Source organism: Calliopsis andreniformis, chromosome 6 (genome assembly GCF_051401765.1).
Source record: "Calliopsis andreniformis isolate RMS-2024a chromosome 6, iyCalAndr_principal, whole genome shotgun sequence".
Classification (NCBI taxonomy): Eukaryota; Metazoa; Arthropoda; class Insecta; order Hymenoptera; family Andrenidae; genus Calliopsis; species Calliopsis andreniformis.
The window spans coordinates 1,891,784-1,916,942 of NC_135067.1; the positions used below are offsets into that span (position 1 = coordinate 1,891,784).

The 25,159-nt window shown below is 32.8% G+C and overlaps 1 protein-coding gene across 1 annotated transcript in view; it reads right to left on the reverse strand.

Annotated features, from left to right (window-relative positions):
- Window positions 1-17,813, reverse strand: part of Rhogap100f (Rho GTPase activating protein at 100F) — a 105,894-nt gene extending 88,081 nt beyond the window's left edge. The window contains exons 1-2 of the mRNA XM_076379781.1: window positions 17,420-17,813; window positions 12,257-12,359 (exon numbers count right to left, since the gene is read on the reverse strand). The gene's annotated coding sequence lies outside the window, so the exon portion shown is untranslated. The remainder of the gene's footprint in view (window positions 1-12,256; window positions 12,360-17,419) is intronic.
- Between the last annotated feature and the right edge of the window lie 7,346 nt (window positions 17,814-25,159).

A 25,159-nucleotide genomic window follows, 5' to 3' on the forward strand; every position in this document is an offset into this window, starting at 1 on the left:
GGAATGGAAATTACACTGAAATTTACTAATTCACGGTAAACCATAGCTTCAAGTGTAACAACGTTATTCATAGTATAATTTCTCATTGGCTTTCATAACTACTAGATATCAATTACTCAAAATCTGTCATATATGACATGTATAAGAAGCAATCCAAAAACCCTAATTTTATATACTATAGACTTTTAATTCATCAACTGATCTGATATTCTCCATTTGAATATAAATACGGAAATAAAGTTCAGTTTCTTTTCCTAGTGAAACAGAGATGTAGAGTAGCGTCTAATAGCTAGATTTACCAATACTTTTACTTTTGAGAGAATAGATTTTTGAGTAGATTTTAGTTAAAGTATGCTTCGTAATTAGCTTCAAGCTGTTATTACTTTCTTACAGTACCTAATGATTTATACTACTTCCCACACAATTTATCTATAAATAATTTACAAATAAAAGTTGCACATTTCTATATTGATTTTTATTGCTTTAAATAAATATCCTGTTTTATCCTATCAGTTGGAAAAAACGAGCTGATTTGACATTTTGAAGAAAAATGCAATTTCGCAGGAAGCGGAAAATGATTATTAAATGAAACCTTTCATACGTTATGTTAGACACCTTATTATATGTATTGTATAAAGAAAGTCTAAATACCTACACTGTGTTGTTCAAACTTTTCCTGCTATAATACAATAAGAGAAAAAAGAAAAAAAATTTTGAATTTCTGATCTTTATATTAGAGAAGTGAATAAGAATATGAGATCGGGTGAAAACACACGAAGTTTGTAGTGGCTATACAGTTTTGGATTCCATAATCATGAAGATTATAACGCTCTTCAACAACAAATCAGTTTGAAAATTTTTTTTCAAATGCTGTACCGAAAAGTTTTTATGCGTGCATAGTAAAGTAAATTTTATTTTAGTTTGTTTCATTATTTTCAATAAAACAAAGAATATAAGTTATGTTGTAATTATAGTTTTAGAATATTAGTGAGGATATGAAATATATTCAGTCTTTAAGTGCGATATAATGGCAAAACGTAAAATGGCACGTTGGTTGTGATATTACATACTATGTTGCTAATACCTATTATCAAATATTATAATAATTTTATGAAATACAATTTACATCGTAAGAGTAGATTGCGGATCCAGTATGTATTCATTGGGCAGGTCCAAACAACGCAACGGTTGTATGTGATTATTATCAATTAACTGAAAGTAAATTCTTGTGTTGCTACATTTAACCTTTTTATATAATTAAAATTCTAGTTATTATAATAATTATTACTATAATTGTTAACTTCTTTTTCTTCAAAATAATAAGAAATCAAATTTTAATTTTTTAAAGAAAAAAATATTCCAAAATTCAACAATATTTTGTACATTTTTAATTCATATGACAGTGGCTATCATTGATACCAGATATAGTTTGTTAACTTAAACATTTTACAGTTCTTTTACAGTTAGCAATCTGTTCCACTAATAAGGTGCAATTTTTTGGAGGCGTCTGATTGAATCGCCATTTTCACATTGAAAACTTGAATGTAAATTAATGAAAAAAATATATTTGTATGTCATAAATGTGCTCTAATAATGGTACAAAAGTTGTACCAAGCCATATCATTTAATTACCAAGAAAACAAATTCTATATTGCTTAATTTATTCAGCCAGAGCACCACAATACCTCCTTAATATTTTGTGTTCTTGTGAAACTACAGCAAAACTGTTCCACGATTCTCATTCTGTGCTTTTTTTACGTCATTTTATGTTCTGTAAAAAAATGTATGCACAAATCTTTTAATAAGCCAGCTTCGAAAAAAATCCAATTATCAAAAAAGAATTATTATTCTTGTTTTTTAACAAGAATAAATATGAAAGATAACGAATAGAGAGACTATCTGCGTTCCTTCCACTGTTTACGGAAAAAGGTTCAATTCGATGATATTTTCTCGTCAAAGAACCAAACGTGACTTCTATTCCCGATTGCACTTAAAAGCTAATATCGAAAGTCAATAGAAACGTGACCGTAAGAGTCGTAAGCGTGAACTAAGAAAATGAGCAAGTGGTAACGAGGATGAAATGGTCTGAAACAAAACGGTGGCAGGCCTCAAGCTTCCTACATTGTAACCAAATAATCGATCGTACGAGGTCTGTGCGCAATCACAGTTGACCTAGGGCCACGAGAGTTATGCCAGGAATCTCATAAGCGACGTCCCTCACCACCGAATGTCTCGGTCTTCAATTCAATCGAGGTTACTATTCATACGGCATTCTGTGTCAAGCTCGCGTTCGCTCGTTAAGAATCAATGAAATCCTCAACCGCGCGTGGCTGTCGTGCCACAACCTTGACCTCCCATGACGAATCTTCCCCTAAAAAGGGGGTGCCCCGTGAACTGAGACAATTTGCTGAATAATCTTGTTTCCTTCTAATTTCCTTCAGCAATTAATGTCCTGCGTAACCCAGTTACTCCGATTCCCCGTCGCGTTCATATGAAAATTATGATAATTTTTGGAAATATGGTACCTTCTTTCTTTCGGTCGTTTTCGCTCTAGGAAGTAGTTTATACCACGTTTTAAGAGATTTGTATACTTAATATACTGTAGACGCATCTTGTTTATATTTACATTATGATATTTATAATATTTATAAAGATTTAAATTTATGACATAATTATGGGCTAGAAGGAACAAGTTATTATATAGATATATGTAGTTAAGGAATACAAGATTAGTACATATTTAAAATTTGAAGATGATCTATTTATATTTAGAGTATACCTAAATTCTATAATTAAATTTGCTGAAACGAGAAAAGTTACGATTCCAGGAAAGCAACGCACTGCTAAAAAAACCAAAGTCAAAATGGCATTCCCTAATATTCCAATTATACACCAAAATTGTAGGAGGATCCCCTTTATTCTGTGGGAATAAGGGTGGTTTACCTTAATAAGGTAACAGATTAAGAATAAGTACCATAAACGTGGTGGTACAACCCGAGGATAGGGAGAAGGTGGATCTACATACAAAAATAAGTCGAAAATATAGAGAATACCATTTTTTCATACAATTCATTTCTAAATAAATTAACGTTGTACATTCTTTGAGTACTATGCACTTGAGTATGTGGTACACTAAATGGTTTTCGTTCATGTACCTTTTGAAACTGCACATAAAACTTTAAACGTGTTTTTCTCAAAACTATCTTTTCCAATTTAGCTGATTTCTATGATTTGTCAATAGTGAGTTACTTAACATAGTGGAATTTGTATAGACCTATACATAAATTACATGCTCCTTTGTCTTCGACTTATAGTAATATCTGCAGTGATACTTTGTCACTTCAAAAAGTTGAAACTTCTATGATTACAGTTACCATATATGTTCATTGCTACTCTTTACACTTTGTGTATATAATAATGTAAATCCTGGCAGTCATTGAATTTGATACACTTCAAACAAAACGTAGTTACTATAAAATATAACTGCATAATAGTATTGCTATGATTTCTTGTGAATAATGATAAAAAAATAGAACTTACGAAAAGGTTCGTTAGTCCATGAATTTTTAGTTCTAAAAATCGCCTAAAAATACTGCATTGTTTTATAACTACAAATACACTTAAAATAAAATATATTTATTTTACAGGATCAAACAGTTAAATAAAATTACGGTTTTATAAATTGCTGCTGTAGAACAAACCTGTTCTCGTAGTTATTTGTGGAACTTTTGTAATTTTTCATTCTTTTCAATTTGTAGTATGTATACATATCTGTATGTTCTGTGATGAATAGACTTCGAATTTTTATGGGTTTATGGAAATTTCAAACGTGTAAAAAATTACATAGTTCATGTAATGCCAAAAAATATACAAAATATAAAAAGTAATGTGCAATCTGTAGTATTTGAAGCAAATTTTTATTTCGGTTCCATTTTTTAACTGTATTTATAAAAATATGAAATTGCATACAAATCCACAGTCTAGTGATGAACTTCGTGTTTTTACTTGTTTGACTACAATTTTTAAGTTTTTCTCAGTTTCTGAATTGTTGAAAGAATTCTTACGTGATTTCAAGGCCTGAATATTTATTTAATATAATAAAATCTCATTTTAAATTTAATACCGTAATATCGTATATTTTCCTTTAATATTACAATTTCTATAAATGAACAGTATTCTCCGATTTTAGCAAAAAACTGATTACTTTATCAAATGTTTTGAGTTTACTCTACTTGGAGCGTTGTTATTCTACAAGTAGTTTAAGAACAATTAAAAAGAGTATCTTGCTTTAATGCTTTTGAAGTCAAATTTCAAAGAAGAGACAGGAATGTGGGAATCAGTGAAGCAGAAAAAACTAGGAAAGAGCAATGAACGTAATTAAGAGTTTCATTGAAGTGCTATGTCCAATTAAAATTTTCTCCTTTCTTCAGACATTTCCACTCTGAAAAATTATTTTCTCTTCTCTTTCGAAGAGTTGAACTGAATTATATAATAGATCTTTATATGATATTGTTAATTTGTTATCATTTTTCAATTACGACAATTACTTCAGAAAATATATCTCATTTTAGTTTAAAAATAACACAGTGACACTGGTATTATATCATATTATTTGAGAAATAAGATAACAGACTTTTCCCGAACTTTAGTATCAACATCACTTGTAAAATGAAATGACTTGCAGGATAGTATTGTTCAATTCTTTTTATTACTCTCTACCATTTTATGACATAAATTAATTGTGTTATTAGAAAAGAACATAAATACAAGTAGATATACAAATATCACTTCGCTGTTTTTAAATTAAGCGTTATGTTGAGTTCTTATTGCTATTGTCTTGTGTGTTGCAGCTTTCTCAACGGTATTCTTTTTAATAATATGCATTTTTATTTAAGTTACATAAATTACACTTTAAATTAATAATTTACAAAAAATGCTAAAAAGGCAATGCAAAGCATTAGATACATATGGCAAAGGGTATCTATTCAAGAGAAAGAGAAGAACTGAAAATAAAGTCTATTGGAAGTATTGCAATTGTTATTTAAGCTTTGGGCATGGAGGAATTGCCGATCTGAGAGACCATATGAACAGTCGAAAACATAAATGTATAAGTATTATGGTTTATTTTACAAAACCGGATAGTTCTGAAAAATACAAACTCACGGCAGCGAAATTATGTTCTGCATACCACATAATTAGGTAACACCAATCTTTTGCCTCTTCAGATTGCATAAATAAACTTATACGAAAGGCATTCGATAATTCGAAAATAGCAACAAAATATGCTTCAGCTACGACAAAAACGACATGTTTGATTAATCAAGTCCTCGCACCATATTCAATTGAAATTGTTTGTAATGACCTCAAAACTTGTTCATTTTATAATATTAGCACCGATGCTAGCAACCATAAAGATAAAAAAATGTATCCATTTCTAGTTCAATATTTTACAAAGGCTGGTATGAATTTAAAATTGTTAAAACTAGAAAATTTAAAAGGGGAGACTTCTGACATGGTTTTAAATATTTGTATACAAACTCTAAAAGACTTAAAAATTGACATTAAAAAATGCATTAGGTTTGGTGGTGATAGTGCAAATGCTAATTTTGGCGGATGTGAGAGAAAAGGGGTTAATAATGTTTACAATAAATCGAAAATAGAAATTGGTGCTGATAGTGAAGGAATTGGTTGCCCTGTACATATATTGCACAATATATTGCAAACCACCGCTGATCAGTTATCCTGTGATGTTAATTAAGATGTTCTAAAATTATTTAATTATTTCGCTATATACACAGTTAGAACGGAAATATTGACAAATTTCTGCGACTTTGTGAATGTTGAATATAAGAAACTATTATCACATTCGAAAACTAGTTTTGGAGTTACATAACGCGCTAAAATCGTTTTTCTTGCCAGAGGATAGAACACCTAAAACTTTACTAGATTTTTTCAACAATCCTCTAAGTGAAGTCTTCATTTCATAGATAGCCAAGCCAGCACATTTAATACTCAAATTTAAAAAATTGGAGACAGAAAGAAGTCAATAATAGAAGTTTTATCCGTCATAAAGTCGACTGTAAATACGGGAGTGGAAAAATCAAAGCGTCATTTTATACTTAATAATGCTAAGACAATTTTAAGTGCACATGAATTAAATAGAACAATTTCTAAAAGAGATATTAATAAATTCGATGATGAAATATCGAAACTTTACGAAACAATAACTTAGTATTTAAAAAAATGGATGACTCCCCTTGAAAAATATTCAGTGTTTTCTTGGACAGAATTAAAAAAAGGTACCTGACTGGCAAAACGTTGAAAAATCTGTTGAATATTTGAAAAATAAAAATATTAGTATAAATGACACATTATTATTTAGTCAAACAACTGTTGTCAAAAACATTGTGGAAACTGAACTAAAGTGTTTGGATTGAAACACACATGTAGCTTCAGAGAAATGGGTAAATATATTCTCTAAAATGAAAACAGAATTTCTTGAGCAATACGTGGACTTGTACACACTGTGTCAATATATTTTTTAAATACCAGGCCACAATGGCAATGTAGAAAGAATATATTCTTTAATGGAAATTCAGTGATCAGATGAAAGGAATCGTCTTTCTACAAATATAGTAGAAGGAATTCTGCAGTGCTTAGAAAATTGTAATCTGAGTTATTGTGAAATGTACGATTTTTTAATAAAAAATAAGGCTTTATTGAAACAAGCAAAGTCAAGTCAGAAGTTTACTAAACAGAAAAATGTAGGATATCATTTAAAAAAACAGAATTGACTTTCATATGTCTTTAGCAACATCACTTACAAAGAAGTGGACATTACCATATGATGACCCCTTTAATATCAGACATTTTTGATTTAAAAATGTTTTTCTATTACTCTTACAGTTTAAAAGATAATCAAGGTGATAATTTTTCCTGGGACACCCTACATTATTATGCGAGGTCTACTTAACAATGCAAAAACTTATAGGGGAGAGCGGGGACAAAAGTAACGGCGTCATGAAAGTAGCAAACCTCCTCCCCCCTTCCACAAGCATTTCCAGAAAATTTCATTTACATAGTTATATGTGTATAGTAATATTTCTTTTATTTCATTAATCGGAACTGAGCAGTAACACGAACCATAAATGACCAAGCTGATTTGTGTATTTAGACCATCTAGATAAGAGTCTATTCTTGTGGATTTTTTTATTCATAGTTGAACTATAAATATTAGGCCAACCATTTGCCATAGCATTCTTAGATAATGTCTTCATAAATTCTTGTATTTGTTCTACTTAATGCACCTGAAAACAATTAGTGTTATTTTTTGTCTCCATAACATGTTACTTTCGTGCCCAATCTCCAGGAAGAATGTAATAATGTAAATAACTATGAAAAATTGTCATAGCTCTTTGATTACTTATCACGCGAAGTTAAAACGTGAATCGAATGATAGACCAATAAACATACTGTCTTAAGGCATACGTTTTGTTTTTATATCTTTGAAAAATAATTGACATCTATGCTAAAAGTAAAAGATGTTACTTTTGTCCCCGTCCTCCTGTACATATTACTATTATTCCATACTATTTTGTGTTCTACTGTAAGTAAAAAAATAGAGGGAAACCCACCAGCCTCTCCCCATTCAAAGGATGATGTTCACTTACACATTTCGAAGATTCAGATAGCTCATTCAGATATTCGCTCATTCAGAGCGAATTAGCAGTTTCTCGATCATATGAGAGATTCAGATGCCATGCAAACTAAAGTGCTGGCCATACTTTATGTTCCGGACCACCTCGATTTCAATTTGAGATGTTGTTCAACTAAATCGGGCAATTAGGGCCGCAGAAATCGACTTTAGAAGCATAAAATTCAGAATAAATTAGCAGTTTTTCGATCATATGATAGGTTCAGATGCAACGGAAGGAAAAATGTTGGCTATATTTACCTTCCGAACAACCTAGACTTCAGTTTGAGACATTGTTCAGCTAGATCGGACAGTTAAAAACATTCACAGAATATTTCTTATTTTAAGAAAAAATCTTTAAAAAATACAAACAATTACAAAAACTTCTGTGAAGATTTATCTCATAGATATGTACATTCTGTATAAAGCGAAACTTGTCTCATTGCTCGATGTAGAATATCACAGAATTATTCAAATAATCTGCTCATAGTCTTGATAATAATAATTTAATTTAATTTAATATGTTGACTGTTGGAAAATGTAGGGTTTTGATAATACATCCCATGGAGTATTATTAATAATAACATTTTATTTCGGTACCATTATGATATTTATCTATCATGCGGAAGTATACAAGGGATTCGACATCAAGTATCAGAAATTTGAAGACTTCGTTCCTAAATAATTATTTATAAAAGACATAACCAAATGCATAAGAATTGGGCCTGACTTGGGACTAATTCTACAGTCGGATTGCATTAGTCAGTTCAGACACAGCGATATCAGTAGAATGGGTCCTCAAGTCAGACACATTTCATACGCGTTTTAGGCGTTTTATAAACAACCAATAAGCTGAAAACGAAGCCCCAAACGCAATTCCAACATTCTTGATTTGTCTCTTATCTAGGCACACAGAATCACCTCTCCAAATTTCTGAGACACTGACAAATAGTTTAGTTTATCATGACTAATATATGAATACTAATCTTAAGATACAAAACAAAACCATTTGGACTAAATAAAGTTTAAAGTTTTAAATCAATTCCAATTTCTCACGTAGAATCGGGAACTAAGTTTTTCAAAGTAAAATTTCTCAACTAAATTGATGAAATTCCAACTAATTGCCAATTTGGTGTAAGCTCACTAGAGCCTCTCTGGAAGAGGACGAATTAAACAGAAAGTATATCTTTAAATTAGTCGCGAATACAGAACTGTGAAGTTTCATAATTTTTTGAATTTTCTTGCAGAGGTCTTTCCTTGTTAGTCCCTCTATATTTCTGAGCTCGTGCAGCTTGATGCAGTCTCGTAAACAACGTCGCAACACTTCTCGAGTAAACGACCAATCGGTCCCCGGTGATTTACCTTGTCAGGAGACGTGGCACGGGGGAGGAAAAAACGTGCAAGGTAATGATAATGATGCACGTGCAACGACGAAAGGTAAACTGTCGCGTATCCTCTTGGGGACCCTATACTTCTTCCTTCTTACGAACACGAATTCTCAAAAGCTTAGCATGGCAGAAAACTTCTTCGAAAATCTTTAGATAGTCTCAATAGTAAATAAGTTTCAATACAATTTCTTACCCAAGTATTAGATCTCTTAATATTTTTGTCTTTTCATGATCAAGATATTAACCGCCCAATATAAAATCTTTCCTTATTTTATCAATACGGAATAACTAACTGTCTTTTTACGTAATAATATAATTGTTTATGGCAAATAAAGCGAGATCTATACGTTAGCGATTAATTAAAATTGAAACAAGTGGAGCTAAAATATTTTGTATAATTAGACAAGACTGTTCTTGTTCAAATACGACGAATAACGATGACTTATTATGTTTCTGTTAATATTTGACGTTGGAAAAAATTAAAATTTGTTTCAATCAAATGTACGCTCTACAATTGATTGTAACTGCGTTCCGAATAAAAATTTATTATTACTGTGTACTTTTTCATAATTTGACATTAGGTACTGCAATAGAAGTAAGAACGCTATGAACATGCACCCAAGATAATTAATGTTTAATGTTATGTATACAGTGTCTCAGGACGGATTGTATAAGTGACCAGAAAATGATTCCATGTATGCAAAAATGAGTCGAAGAAAAAATAATAATATTCTTTCATTTAAGGATTCGCGTTAGAAACAAATGAGTTTGAAAACTACTCAATTATATATATCGCAGCTAAATCCTGCCCAAATGTGTTCAGTGTGGATGTTGATGAAGTGTCAATGATACCTCTTGTTTTTATACGTGATTGTCGATACTGAATTGCCATATTTTGAAAGGTAATACTTTTGACATTTAATCTATTTCAATATTACTGGTAAAGTTAATCAAGGTTTTGAAATAGTAAATACTGCATTCAATCACAAAAAAAGAAGTTTTTTTCATTAGTATGTATTTTTACGCCATACTTACTTTGTTAATGAATATGAATATTTGTATCAAAGTTAATAGTGTCAGAATATTTTATATTGATTTATAATATATTTCAACAACTTTAGTACTTACATTTATTGACCCTTTCATGGTCAAATGATTTTTAGGGCATGTTTTATTCTTTTTTTTTTCTGCTAAATAGGCTTTCAACGTCATCCTGGGTACGATAACAGAAAAAAATAAGTGGGTCTTATATATCCCACTAGCCACGAAAAGGTTACTTTGTGTATTGTTAAAATTGTTATCCTAGCTACAGTCGACGGTCGCCTACACTTTATTGATATCTACACTAAACGCAATTAGACTGAATATAGCTGAGTTCACATACAGGACATCATAATTTGGGCCACTACCCCTACTGTTCAACATGTGTACATATTATACTGAATTTAAAAATAGACAGTAATGTTTTGTATTAAATACAACTAAACAGGAAATAAACTTTGTTATAAATTTTTCTTATTTGCATTTTATAAAATTATAAACTTGATTTGTTTTATTTTATAAGATTAGAAATTTGTTTTTTTATTTTCCCTTTGTTCCTCCCCTTCTTCACTTCTATATTTAACATTGATTAATTTATAAACACAAGTCATAAAACATGCGTATTTTAAATTGTGATGATGGCGAACCCTTGTAATTTATAATGTCAATAATTATCTGAAGAGACTCCACATGCAAATTATTTTTCTATGAAGAAATGAAATCCCAATAAAAGAAACTTCCAAAATCTATAAAATCATGCAAAATATGTACATGAAGAAGATCAAGACGAGAAAAGTACCGCAAAATAAATCTTGCACCTCTATGAATTTCAAAGAACTAGAAGAAAATACTGATTGGAAAAGAAACATTTACTTTTTTCAAAATCTTGTACAATTCAACATTACATTGGCATCAAAAAAGGTATGAAATAAAAATGCATTACAAATACATTTAATCATCTAAATTTTAAACAATATTTTCAAAAATGCATTTTATTTCGTATTTTAGAAAGTATCCGTCAGGTTAGGTGTAACATTTAGAGATTTTCTTCAATGTCGCGACCAGGAAGTTAAATACTTGGCGTGGCCAAGCAGGGGCAAGGTGTCGATAAATGATCTTAATTATTTAAAGACAAAAAATAATGAAAGTTTATTCATATTGTCAAAGTCTGAAATTGACAAATTATATGATAGCCTGTGAGAGACAAGGAATGGGTGTCAGTGAATGATCTTAAAATACTTTGCCTGGTACTGAATGCATTTTTGATATATTGTAATGAAAATATTATTTAAAACTTGGATGAATAAATGTATCTGTAGCTCATTTGCACTTCACAACTTTTTTTATGCGAGTGGATTGCACAAGATTTTGAAAAAAGTAAATGTTTCTTTTCTAATTATAATTTTCTTCTAGTTCATTGTAATTCGTAAAGGCGCAAAATTTATTTTATGGCACTTTTTTATGTACTTGGTGTAACTTTTTTTACATTTTGGAAGTTTTCTTATTAGTAATTAATTTTAATTGTGGTGAAAAATATATTACACTAATTATTCAATAAATCGTTTTCCTAATATACGTACATAGTTTCATCACTGTTACAGAAGAAAATGATAATTTATATGTTGAAAATTTTCACTGTCCTATATCTTTCTACGCCCTACCTATGTTGACATTATCTCCACCCTATCAATGGAATGTGTTCTCAGTTTAGAACCACGGTTCTGAAGAACCTTCTACAAATACACGCAATCATTTAAGGTATTACCAAAAAAAAGTGAATTTTACATCGTTCAGCATTCGACCAGCAATGGACGACTTAAGATCACGTGTTCATCGTAAAACAAATATAATATATGTATACTGTTCTCCCAATTAAAACACACACAACGTGCTCGCCATAATAAATTGACATATCAAATATTTATTTCAGATCGTAGCGAAGTTGAACTGCATGAACGAAAAACCATCATACTCGTGAAAGAAATTGCATGCAGGTAATTCTTATTTCCAGAGTAATTTCAAGGTGAAGCAATTCTCTGGGCACACTTGAAAGTTCAACGAATAAGAGGCCGCAGAAAGAAAAGAACAGAAAAAAATACACGGCGAGAAAGTGAGGGGAGTTTGATCAAATTACCTTCTAAAAATCATTTCTCGTGCGAAGGGCCAACGGGTCCCTGCTCGAGCAGATTCGAGTGACTTCTCTCATTCTGGTCCACGGATCACCCTTTCCCGTCCTCCTGAAATGGACAATACAATATCTTCGTTACAATGAATTTATAATTGAAAGGTTATTCTAACTTTTATTCTAATGCATTTTAATAAAAATAAATATATTTTTAGTTTGAATTCTTTTCCTCGGTGATAATACTGAAATCTCTAGTAAGAAGTCAAACCATTTTAATTTAATTTTAAGAAATTGTTTAATGAAGAAATGCTTAACATTCTGCAGAAAATTCAAGTTTGTATCCAAATATCACATATTTATATGTATACATATAAACAAAATAGTTAATAAAAAATTATATGGTCTCCGAACATTTCAATACATTTAAATTAATAACGATCAATGTAGTAAAATTTTAATTATGGGGATAACTTAATATTGAATGACACAATTACTAAAATATTTAGTTCAGTTGTCATCGTTCAACATTCTTCATAGCATTACTAAATATTCACTATTTATTTTTTCATTTCCACTTTAATTACTGTGTCAAGTATTTTAATTATTCACCTAATTATTTATTTAAGAAATTGGGACAAATTCCACGACGTGGTGTTTAATATTAAATAGTGCAATCGCTTAAGTAGAAAATTATTCCAATACGTTGAAAGGGAATAATATAACCATTTACTATATCTTCAGACTGAGAACTGGTCGAATTTTCACAATTCGCACCTCAGTTTGTTTAAAAGTGTAGAATAATAGATTCTATAGACACATTTGTATTCGATATTAACAGTACCACCTCGTGTAAGCATAACTCAACAACGGCGTTTATAATAGTTAACACCCGACAAGCAAGAAAACCTTTTGAATGACGAACACGGGCCCACACTGCGTGGAGAATTTCTGTGGCGTCGGTAAATAAAAGGGGAGCTCAGAAAACACTGCGCAAAATCTTCGGGGTGGTCCTTCGATCATTATTGGGAGTCATGTGCTTTATATGAATCACGACTTCTAGAAATACATTTTGTATGTAGAATCTACCGGATATTTTGTACAATTATAATTTTATAAACAATATGGTTCTAACTTTCTAATGTGTGTTATTGCTTCGATAACGCTTCATTACTAACACGAAGTGTAACAAGTACTACGTAGTATATTTCATATTGTTGCTTTTACTATAAATTATTTTTTTTATTTAATTGTGAAATGTTTTCTAATTAAAAGAAGCTTTACTTCTACGTAACAATTAAAGTTGTAATACTTTTATAAATATTTAATAATAAAATTAGTTTAAATTTTTTAAGCTTGCCCAAAAAGTGAATGTCAGTATTCAAGGGTTACTGCTTTAAAAGCATAAAGTGTAATACAATCAACATTGGTTAACATATTTATACATACATAGAAAGTGTTCGACAACAGGTGTCAGAAATTTTAAGAAATGATTCTACATTACAAAATAGGATAAAAATCAAAAATGACAAAATTGTGTTTAAGACTTTGATTCAGAGTTATTATGTTAAGAAAATGCCTAAAATACACGTGAAATGTGTCTGACTTGGAACGTACACTACTGACTTCGTTGTATTTGATTTGGTCAGTACATGTCGGTAATAGTATAAGTCCCAAGCAAACATATTTTACGTGAATTGTAAACGTTTTCGCAATAAGTAATAACTCTAAAATGAAGCCTCAAACGCATTTTCGTCCTGCTTAATTTTCATTTTATTTTAGTGTGTGGAATTGACCCTTAATATTTATAACATTTGTTATGAAACACCCTATATGTCTACCAAGGCATTCAACTAATGTCAAGTTTACAAAAAAATATTTGACTTAAAAAGCTAATGTTTCAATCGTACAAAATTCATTATTCAACAATTCGTTATCATCACTGCAACATTGTCAATTTATTATTCTGTTTACTATAAATAGTAAAGAAAGTGATGCAGAAGAAAATATTTGAAGTGAAGTAAATGTCAATTCATGAATTTTTAACAATTTCTACATAATCACTACGTAATTAAGTGACAATGGCGTGTTAATAACTTCTTTTTGTCATGTTTGGGACTCCAAATTGATAAGAACCAGAAAAAGTAAGTTAGTTCGTTCTTGTGTCCCTGGCTGGTCACCGCAACAATTACACGTGGTGAGTCATAAAATGATGGTTCGTATAAAAACAGTCCTTAGACTTGTGTTCATTTACCACCCTTCAGGCGATCCACCGAGCCGCAAGCTATGAGCCACGCGCAATGGCGAGCAACTCCGATCCCACGATGCGTGATTCGCAGTGGCTCGTTATTGCTCGCAATGGCTCGGCGAGCCATCATGTGCTGTGAGATCGAGGCTCCAGATGAGGTAGATAGAAACCATATGAACAATATAACTTCGTCTCCTTCATGAGCAATTTTCAATCTCGCGTTGCACCAAGACGAGCCTCGAGCCATAGCAAGCCACGTACCGAGCAAAAGCAAGATAGTTGTTTTAAATATCTTGTATGAAGGTACTCAAATGCGAAATGGTGAACACAAAATTTGCTACATCTCGTAACCAACGCACAATGCGATATATACATTTATATCTGTTTGCGTGCTGTGTCAATCTCTGAAATATTGCCAATATATTACGGAATACCTTATACATATATTAATTATGAAATAATTGAATTAACAATGGCATATCATACAGGAGTATAGAAACTGAAATTACTGTATGTATACAAATAATTTCTGTAGATTAAATTGCTTTTTTGAAGTCATAGTGTATAGGTATTATTTCTATTATAACGTAAATGTCACTAAAGAATACATCATATATAACAAATAATCATAATAATCACTGTAATTGCTTTGGTTATTTTAATGTTAATATGCTACAAGTACTGTTTAAAACGAGATAAGTGTTATCTACCACAGGAGACGTGTCAACTGGCGGAATGATCGATAGCTTAAAAATTTCAGAGTGAATCGTTCGAGTTGGCTAAAGACTTACAAGGTTAAATGGTTCGCTCCTGAGTGAGATATCCAACAGCTTAGAAACTTCAAAATGTAATATACAATATACTTATAAATAAACTATAAATGATAATCCATTGAAGTAATTTTCTATACTGTTTAAATGATTTTCTTAATTATACCTGAACAATCTCATCGTTGGTTTTCGAGATATTTTATAATGTGACTATTTTTTCTCTTTACACGCAGGAGATTCTGTAATTAGAATATCGTCACCCCTAGGGGTGAAGCGTGTAAAGAGCTTGACTTTCACGTTCTTTAACCTTTTTTTAGGATAATAGCAACGTTAGGGCAGGTAATGGACGCGTCTTTGTCTGAGTAAAAGAGGTATGAAAATTTGCAACCATCAAATCAGAGATTGAGCAATTTGGCTATTGAATTTTTTAATTGATTATAGGATTGAATATAATACGTTCGATTATGACTATTTGGAGAAGTCTGCTTTTATAACAATGAATATTTTCTAGTGTTTAGAATTTATAGAACGTAAAACGTAACGAAGTTCAGGAACCAATTGAATATTTTGTTGATTTCTTTAAAGCATTGTAATTAGCAGCTTGTAACAATTTTGCCGTTCATTTCTACTAATTAGTGGACGAGAACCGTCATTTCCTATGTTTTTAAAGTTTACATATAATCTGATTACCATAAACTGGGTACATAAATGCATATCTAATCTATCGATTGCCCATAACGCAGTATCTTCGCGTTTTTCCGAAAAAAGGTACGTATAAAAGTCTGCCATAATCACTTTAATTAAATACGAAAAAAAATCACAAAAATGTACACTTTCACGTACATTAACCTAATATTTCTTGCAATATTTATATAAGAACACGTACAACTACTTCACAACTAATTCGGAAAAGAATCTGAAGTATGAAGCAAGTATTGAAATTACCTTGTTCAAGGAGATACTCCTGTGGTTCTTTAAAGTTATCCATATCAGAAACGTTAAACCGCTAGATGTTTACTGAAATAACTTTCCACAGTTTCCACTTTCCAAACTACTCGTATTCTAAGTTCGATTTCACTAGATAACTTGAAGTAGTTTTTAAAGTAGAATTTGGAATATTGTAAATCTGAATATTTTTGTATTTTATGGTGAAAAGTATCTATGAGGTTATTTTGATTGGTTAGAGTAGCGTAAACATTTTAATGAAGACATGCACAATATTATATACATATCCTGCAAGGGTATGAAGCTAACCTATACTTTATTTACGATCTTGAATATTGAACCTTCAATTCTTCTAATATTTCACTTGTCTGACAAGCTGATCTTACTTAAAATAGTACATACAATTTATTGGAGACATCTAAAGCACTAGATATTCAAAAAAGGAATAGACTTACTGAACCGAGCAATTATCAAATTACTTCAAATGCTGCATATTAAATCTCGCACATCTCACTGACAATCCTTCAATTAGTCCATTCTCCACAGCTGAAGGAACAAGTAACGATTGAAATTTGAACATCAAGAGCCGCAGAGAGAATCTCGCAGGGAAGAAAAGATCGCGAGAAAAGTTTCAGGACAAGAAAGCTACCAAAAGAGTCGACGAGGCGGAAAGGGAGTAAAGAGGCATGCCGTAAGGCGCGACATTCGGATCGTACGGCACCGCAGCCGGGACTTCGATCGATAAAGGACACGTTTCAAAGTAAGAGTAACAGGAGCCACACAGCTATCAATTCCTTCTGACTTTTCTTAATCGCGGCGATATTCGTGGAATCCATCAGCGGCGTAATCCAAGTAACAGTAACCGGTGACCGTCGAACCGATCGAGCTAAAAAGGCGAAACTCTAGTAGTGGGAGAGGAAAAAACAAAACATCGAAGGGAGCACAGAGCACGAATAGAGAAGCAAGGGAGGGGGAATAAGAGTCCCTCTTGGCTAGTAGGAGAAAGGGGCACCGGTCGGAAGGGAGAAAGAAGGGAAAAAAGTGACTAAGAGAGGCACGGTTTCGCGGTGGCGTGGCAGAGTCGATGGTCCCGGCCAGCCGCGATCGATATACCCTTTTTCGAGAGTGCCTTCGACCTCTTTCGGCCTGCTGGCACGCCACCCTCGGCGAAGACGCCCGTGTAGCGAGAACACCGAGCGTCCAAGGACGTACCTTCCGTTTCCGAAGACCAACGGCACGGATAGCTGGCCAGCCTTCTTTCCTCTTCCTCTCTTGCCTTCCAGCGGCTTTTTCCACCGGCGACCAAGGAAGCGGCGCGGATCTTCCGGTCGCAGCTTTCTCGCCTCACCGTACAACGCCACGCGGGAATCAATATCGCGCGCCTAGAGCTCTCTCTCTCTCTCTCTCTCCCGCTTCCCCTCTGACGCTTCTTCACCGCCCTTTCTCTTGGTTCCGCTGGCGCTCGCGCCCGTACCGTGCCTCCGTGCCGTGTCCCTGTGCCGGTCGCGCGCGGACAGTATTCCTGAAGCCGGCAGGTCACCGGGGTCGCCGAATCACCACAGGGAACACCAGGCTTAACGAGGCTGTCTCCTCCGCGAGGAGAGCCGCGAGGAGAGCCGCGAGGCTGCCGAATGGCGCGTCGGCCGCGGACCAACCGAAACCGAGGGACTCGCTCGACCACGATGTGCTACGCACCGCACCGCGTAACCACGACTACCTGCACCACCAGGGCGGACATGTTGGACAACCGCGCCGCGCACACGCGCGCACCCCTCCGCTCGCGCGCGGACTCCCGCGCGCCACATCGCTATCGGGCACCCCTTTGCCTCGGTGAATCAATCTTTAACACTGGCCCACTGGATCTTTCGCTTTAACGTACCTTTCTTCTTTCGTTTCTTTTTCTTTCGTTTTTCCTCTGTTTTAATTGTTTCTGGGCATTAAAGAGATTGAAAGGAGAGAGTTTTAATGGGCAGTGGAGAGGGAGGTGAAAGGATGAGAACGATGACGTGATACTTCAAGTTTGATGAGATTATCGAGGCGAGTGAGGTTTTCGAAATTTTTTCTGTCTTTCGATACAGACGCAACAGGTTATTTGGAAGGTTTCTAGGGAGGCTTCGCGGGAAATTTGTTTGACATTTTTTCGAAGGTAGAGAAATAGAAATAATGGAGAAGTGTTAACTCTGTGATATGATAAGGGTCGGAACTGCTAGTCTATAGCCTACTACGGTGATGTGAAAGATAGCGGCAAGAAAGTGTATTGCTGAATTGCAGTATCTAGATATAGGCCTTTGTGCTGATTCTGATGGCCATAGCTGTTACCATAGTTAGGTGTTCGAACTGACATATTGGCGGGGTTGAAAGTACGTCTGATGGTATCTACTCACATCTCGAAGATTTTGACACTCGTTGCGGAAGTTTCAACAGTATCTTTTAGACAAATATTGTTATCGCGAAAGTTACTAGTCTAATCTGTTATCATATGTGTGTGTAGTATAATCATGTACGACGTACAGATGCAGTTGTCAGGAAGGTTGTAAAGGAAGGTTGAAGTCATTAATCAATGTATGCATGATACAGAAATAGATTTTGGGAATCGAATTTGCACAAATTTACAACTGATCTTCCTGGGGCAGTATAAACCATTTCATTTCTAAAGTCCAAGAAAATATTAATTTACTGAATTGATTATTTACCAAAATGAAGAAAACAAGTATTACTCCTTACTTGAAATACTTTGATGCCTTTTTATTTCCAAATTAATCAAAACTTTTTTAAAAAGTTTTTATGTTCGTAATACTTTTTCCATATATTTCTTTTGAATTACATTAAATTTTTAAACCCAGTGACAAACATTCTTGGTTCAACAGGGCGGATTCAAAAGCCTTTCTTGGAGGGGAGAGATATGAAATGTGTAAAATACATATATTTTTTAACCTTTTATAAAATTTGAAATTGGCTCATAATTTATATTTTAACTATTTGCACTCAACTGGCGACTCTAAGTCGACGTTGTAAAGGCAAAAATGTAAATATTCGAGTTCAAGAGATTAATATCTCTATTTATAGGCTATATCATAGCCTAAATAATTAAATTTACAATATTTATGCATTAAGTGTACACCTAACAAATTTTTTAAAATGTGATACTATGTAATATTTTTGAATATTATTACTTTTGGGACGGCGATCATCTGCATCGCACTCCCTTTCAATTCGCCACAAACAGATACATTGCTAAAGATGCAATTAATAAATACAGTACTAAAAATATAAATTTTAATTCAGTCTTCTAGAAAAGAAAGTACCATATACAAAATTTTATTCTATGTTTTGGACTTAGATACGATATGTAGAATCACTATCTTTCTGAAGTACTATACATCGATTCTCTGATACTTTGCATACCTACATAACACCTGGGATACAATTTAAAAAATTAATATTACTCGATATTATGTGTATGTATAATTGTGTATAAGAGAGAGTCACCTAACGTTTGCACCTCAAATGACTTTGTTGTTTTTTAAAATACGTCTAATATCTCAAAGAGAAAGACGAATGGTTCAATGAAGTTCATACAATATCAAAAGAATTCTTGTTTTTTTGTTATTTTTTTAAAGATATCAAGGTCAGCTCCATTTGCTTAAATGGAACCACTCCTTTTTAAATACTTACAATAATAGTTCCTGTCATTCTTTAGTGACTATAATTATTCAAGGTCATTCAAAGCCACGGACAGAAAAAACGTATAAGATTTAAAATATGAAAGCACAATACGTTTATCACGAGTGAGAGTTGTAAATATATTAAGATCATGTTCAATGTTATTGAATATTTTCAAATATCCTCTAGCTCAATTAATTTACGGAACGTCCATTATTAGTCTGTTGATAATCCACACTGACTTCGAGAAATTGACCACCAAAAACAATGGACCGTAAATGTATAGTGTGATATTCTGAACGACAAAGAAATCGGGCCACACTTTATTACCGGAACGATGATAGGACAAAAATATTCTCAATTTTTGCAAGAAGATCTGACAATTTTGTTGGAAAATTTCTTTACAAAACTGTTATGATATGTGGTATCAACATGACGGATGTTGTGCTCATTATGCACGAGTAGCAAGAGAAACGTTGGATTTTAGGTTTCCAAACCGATAGATTAGACGATGTGGAACTGTTTTATAGCCAGCGCGTTCGTCTGGTTTACATCCACTGGATTTCTTTTCGTGAAGTCTGCTAAAAGAAACCGTGTAAATGAATGCTCCAACAACAGTTGAAGATATGCCTCAGTGTATCATCACAGTATGTGCAAATATTACCTCGAATATACTTGTCACGGTTCAACATTCATTCAGAGCCCGTTTACAGCGATATATCGACGTAAACAGCCATCATTTCGAACTTTTATGAAACACAGGTAGTCCGTTTTCAAATTTTTAATTTTATGCGTTTTCTCTATCCGTAACCTTAAATGACCTTGAATAATTATAGTCACTGACTTTCAAATGAAAGGGACTATCATTGTAGATGTTTAGAAAGGGGTGGTTTCATTTTAAAAAATAGAGCTGACCTTGATATCTCTAAAAAAAATGTCAAAAAACAACAATTTTTTTGGCATTGTGTGAACTTTATGAAACCATTCAACTTCGTCCTTAAGACATTTGACATATCTTTAAAAACAACAAAGATATTTGAGGTGCAAACGTTAAGTGACTCCCCTTGTATATGTATGTGTGTATAAGCTATTTGAATAAACCTGAAACTATTTAATTCATGAGACCAATCTTGCTTGTTTCTACGGGAGACATAATCTAATATCAATGTCTTTTTTATAAATGGAGATCTAGAAGAAATACGAAGGTCAGTTTATTTTTTTATAAATATTTTACTTACTTTTTAATAGAAAGCATTCTATGACCAATGAAATTAAACAAACGGATCAAATGTTTTTGCAATTGCTTCACAAATTGTAGAATATAAAAAACATTTATATACGTTGCCCTCCATGTGCAGAAAACTAGTACGTCACAGCGAAATATTAACAACCAAAAATGATTTGAAATAGCGTATAAGAAGAGATTCATGATTGATCTGTGCTGTCCAGATTGAAATGAAACACTTTAGAGTATGAATGGATACTCCATATCACCACTCGTATTAGCAATGTGTATAATATACTTTATGTATATAATATAATATAATTTATATTATAAACGAATAAATAAATGTATATAATATAATTTATATTATAAACGAATAAATAAATGTATATAATATAATTTATATTATAAACGAATAAAGCAAGAACTAAAGTGTTCGATCAATTCTTTAACTTCGTACCATATTTGATTTTCAACAACTATGAGTGACATTTAATTATTGGTCATTATATACATCTTGAAACTCTCTACTAGAGTGTAAATAATAAATGTCTTATCTCCAACAGCAGACATAACCTCTGGTATTTCCCCTTGTTGGTGAGGTGCACTAACAGAGTTTATGATACGATCGCGGATAGTGGCTATTTATGAGAGAAAATTATTTTTCACCTCTAGCAAACAGCAGTCAGGTCCGTCTGCATATTTCAAATTTATCGTTATCGGACGCCTAATTGTTCTCGGACGCACATGGAACCAAAGGACATTTTTCCCAAAATATAAAATTTCGAAAAAGTAACTTGCATCCCTTCTCTCTCTTATACATTGAATGTAAGACAGAGAAAAAATATATAAGCAGTGATTGGCTGTTTTCCCGCAGTGGAAACAAGTAGTCACCGTGAATTTGACGATTTCCCATCGGCTGATGATCAGATGATGGGGGAAAATATTGTAAGCGACAGAGTAGTATTAACCTTCGTCAAGAAACCGGTAGGAAACGGTCCTACGATTGTAAGAAGTAATGGGCTTCAGTTAAGGAAATAAAGGCATGTTAAAATAAAGAATGTTAACATAATTATCGGCACACAATATGCAAGTACCATTTGTATAATACGCACAGGCATGAGAAGAATATTATTGAACTTATTCGCTTGGTCGAAACACCTCTATACCTTCACGCAGAAAAAAGAAACAAACGATCTTGAGGATCACTTTTTTCTATCATCAAAAGCAGATTCTCTAAGTAGCCTGTTTTAGATGTCTCACCCTGTGGTATATCTGAGTGAGTTGTTTTCATTATTTCGACATCTGCTATGAATTCTGTAAAACTATTTTTAATTTTTTAGTATTTTGGATATATAAAATGAGCAAAAAATGAACCGTTTTCTTTATCCTTCATGGTTGTTCTTCCTTTAATACGTTAACTGCTACGTTAAATTCACTAAAAATTCTATCTCTTTGACAGTGAGTCTAACTTGAAAGAGAAATATTTTCAATTAATTTCTATATTTATTCTAAAAAGTCCTTTTTCATTCAGTTAACTGTGACTAATTTTTATTCGAACCATTCCTAATTATGTACGTTACAATTACTCACAATGGTATAAAAATTGTTACCCGTATATGGGTAACATGACAGTCAATGTATTAAATGGCGATAATATGAGTTACTATACACTACAAATATGTATAGGGTTATCCAAATGGAGTGTCATCTTTAAATTGAAATAAAATAAGCTATTGAGACTTTTCAGGCTTCTTTATGTTAATATAAACTGCATTTTATGACATTATTTGTGAAACATAATGTCATTGAAATGACTTCTTCAGCTGTCTTTCATGGGCTCAACTCATTTTACACAATTTTTCTATTACATTTTCGCAAAATTGAAACACTATTTTATCAATGTTAACTGCAGTATTGTTTTTACAGCTTGTCAATCATTTCTGAATTATTGACGTAAATTTCATTTTTCAAAAGGATCATAAACAAAAGTCTAAAGAAGTTAAATCATATGATCTTGGTGGCCAATTGAGAAGGAGAAATCAATTGACTGCCGAAAACATGCGATTTAATTCCACTAACCTTTTCCTGTAAGATTTTTCGAAATGCACACTTTATGCCAGTAAGCCAAATACGATTGGTGAGCTGAAAAACAATATTACAGTTGCCATTAATGAAATAGTCCCTCAATTATGCGAAAATGTAATTTCCTTAAAATGATATTGTGTTCCATAAATTAATGTCATAAAGTGGATTCTATATTAACGTACAGAAGCCTGAAATATCTCAAATAGTTCGTGTCTTATTTCGATTTAAAGATATGACGTTCATTTTCAATAACCCATTACGTGTGTGCATTCCACCTTCAACCTTAAAATTTTAAAAAAGTAACAACTTGCACAAGATATCTCCCGAAGAAACCTGATATTCGTCCTTTCCAGAGATTTCATTTTGTGCTGGATGGGGAATATTACAAAAGATTCCTATTTAATAAAAAAAAATGGTAAAGGAAAAAATCGATTTTTCCAACCATCCATGGCGATGTAACCTCTTAAGAGTAACCTGAGAAAGGAAAGAAGGGAAGAGACTCGGAATTTTTCTTTCGCTGGAGGAAAAGCCCCGATAACTCCTCGGCCAAGTTACCATCGGGAATCGAAAACTAAAATATAGATTCTCCGACGAAATTGATTCTATGCCACTGGTGGAGTCGCCCTGGCTTCTCCTATCCCCCGACTCCTGCTGCTCGTTCTCAGACTGACGAACCCTCTTGCACGCAGATGTTGAAATTTTTCCATTCACCCCCTGTCCTTCATCACACTTACCACCTCCCAGAAGCAGAAACGATGACAGTGACTGTTTTTATTATTTTTTATTTTATTTTTATTGTATATAATTTAAGAAATTTTATTAAATTTCTTACTACTCAGTAAATAGGCTCCCCAGTACAGAGCGATTCTTACCGTATCGATCGTAAAAGATATGAGCAAATCGCCTCCTAACTACTCTTTCTTTTCTAATTTTCAAATTTTTCATTTGCGTTTTGGAATGTTAAAACCTGTTAGTTCTAGTAGATACTGTGAACAGTTGAAAATATTATCGACAGTAAACCGTATCTACTTACGAGCTCTTCTGACTATTATTCTTCAAATTTTAAAAATTTATTCTTCTCTAGAACTTCCTCTTCCCTTAATCCTTGTACGCTGTTTAAATAACTGTGTATTAATTTTTATCACAATTAATTTTGAATGTATTCAAACCAATTTCTATCGTATAAAATACTGTAAGTTGTGTTTTCATACTATGAAAAGCGGAAAAAGAATTTAATACAAAACCTGTTAAAATAACGAAAGTTAAAGCAAAAATCTTTTTTTACCTAATGGTTAGCAGATAATGGTAATGATCTGGTAGAAGTTCACGCAGATGAATAATCTGGATCGAACAGAAGTTGCTCAAAACGTAATTAGACTTTCGAGAAAATGTTTGAACGGCTTTACACAAAATACAAACGAGAGTTTCAGCGGCAAAGATGAAATGCGACAGCAAACAGTTTTAATGATGGAGCGAACAGTTATTTGCAAATATTGCAAGTGCTTAGAGTGGCAATGGGCGTTGAAGTACACAATTACTGCAACACGGAGAGCGCGAACCGACTCAACATGTTCGAATTGCAGCGACCAATGCACGGAAGGAGGTCTGCCTGTCTTACACGCAAACTGTACAAAACGCAGAAAACAAACAACTGAGGCGTAAGAAAGTTCAGGGTATTGAACTAAAATGTCAGAATCAGTGGAAGTTGATAAAAAAAGGAATTTAAAAATTATGGACATAATTTTGTTTCTCAAATTGTAAAAGCATTTTTTTCGGAACTATAGTTTTTAATGAAATTTTATATTCTTAAAATAAAGTTAATATACAGTGTGTTCGACAATAGATAGTAGAAATGTTATGAAGTGATTCTATATGCTAAAATAAGTGGAAAATTAAGAATGCCGAAATTGCATTAGAGCCTTCGTTTTCTAGCTATTAGTTGTTAAGAAAATGCTCAAAATATACGTAAAAAGCGT